Below are 1,732 nucleotides of genomic sequence, written 5' to 3' on the forward strand. Positions count from 1 at the left end.
TCGTGCTGGACGTGCAGACCGCGTGAGACGACGCTTCATCCAGTCCCAAACATGCTCAATGGGGGACAGATCCGGAGATCTTGCTGGCCAGGGTAGGGTGGCACGGGATACATGCGGACGTGCATTGTCCTGTTGGAACAGCAAGTTCCCTTGCCGGTCTAGGAATGGTAGAACGATGGGTTCGATGACGGTTTGGATGTACCGTGCACTATTCAGTGTCCCCTCGACGATCACCAGTGGTGTACGGCCAGTGCAGGAGATCGCTCCCCACACCATGATGCCGGGTGTTGGCCCTGTGTGCCTCGGTCGTATGCAGTCCTGATTGTGGCGCTCACCTGCACGGCGCCAAACACGCATACGACCATCATTGGCACCAAAGCAGAAGCGACTCTCATCGCTGAAGACGACACGTCTCCATTCGTCCCTCCATTCACGCCTGTCGCGACACCACTGGAGGCGGGCTGCACGATGTTGGGGCGTGAGCGGAAGACGGCCTAACGGTGTGCGGGACCGTAGCCCAGCTTCATGGAGACGGTTGCGAATGGTCCTCGCCGATACCCCAGGAGCAACAGTGTCCCTAATTTGCTGGGAAGTGGCGGTGCGGTCCCCCACGGCACTGCGTAGGATCCTACGGTCTTGGCGTGCATCCGTGCGTCGCTGCGGTCCGGTCCCAGGTCGACGGGCACGTGCACCTTCCGCCGACCACTGGCGATGTACTGTGGAGACCTCACGCCCCACGTGTTGAGCAATTCGGCGGTACGTCCACCCGGCCTCCCGCATGCCCACTATACGCCCTCGCTCAAAGTCCGTCAACTGCACATACGGTTCACGTCCACGCTGTCGCGGCATACTACCAGTGTTAAAGACTGCGATGGAGCTCCGTGTGCTACGGCAAACTGGCTGACACTGACGGCGGCGGTGCACAAATGCTGCGCAGCTAGCGCCATTCGACGGCCAACACCGCGGTTCCTGGTGTGTCCGCTGTGCCGTGCGTGTGATCATTGCTTGTACAGCCCTCTCGCAGTGTCCGGAGCAAGTATGGTGGGTCTGACACACCGGTGTCAATGTGTTCTTTTTTCCATTTCCAGGAGTGTAGCTAATTGTTCAAGGTCTAAACTTATATAAACCATTGTAGAAATGAATAGGTCTTTGTACTTATAAAAACAAAGGAGACCTTATCTTTCGGATTACCCTCGTAGTTATTTATGGAGTAAAGAATTAAGTACAATATGTTTTAGGATCAATAGGTAATGAGTCTTAATGAGATGGATATAAAGGTGTTTTGACATAGCAGATCGCAATGCTGCGTTATGCGTGATTTTTTTCTCTTCGAGAAGGATGATTACCTTCTGAGTTCGCGCAGTCCGGAACCGTGCGACTGCTACGGTCGCAGGTTCGAATCCTGCCTCGGGCATGGATGTGTGTGATGTCCTTAGGTTAGTTAGGTTTAAGTAGTTCTAAGTTCTAGGCGACTGATAACCATAGCAGTTGAGTCCCATAGTGCTCAGAGCCATTTGAACCATTTGAACCTTCTGAGATGCTCGAGTAGGCCGGACAAGTCGTAATCGAGTGCGGGTCCTCTGTAATTTTTATGGATGTACACACAACTGATAATTCACAACCCGGAGTTGGTTTGGAAAATATTCTAGGGAACCCCGGCCAAACTTTGTTACAAACAAATGGCGCGCGGACTTTGAAATATCGGCTTTGAAGTTTGAGATACGCGATAGGC

Source organism: Schistocerca nitens, chromosome 12 (assembly GCF_023898315.1).
Source record: "Schistocerca nitens isolate TAMUIC-IGC-003100 chromosome 12, iqSchNite1.1, whole genome shotgun sequence".
NCBI classification, from domain to species: domain Eukaryota; kingdom Metazoa; phylum Arthropoda; class Insecta; order Orthoptera; family Acrididae; genus Schistocerca; species Schistocerca nitens.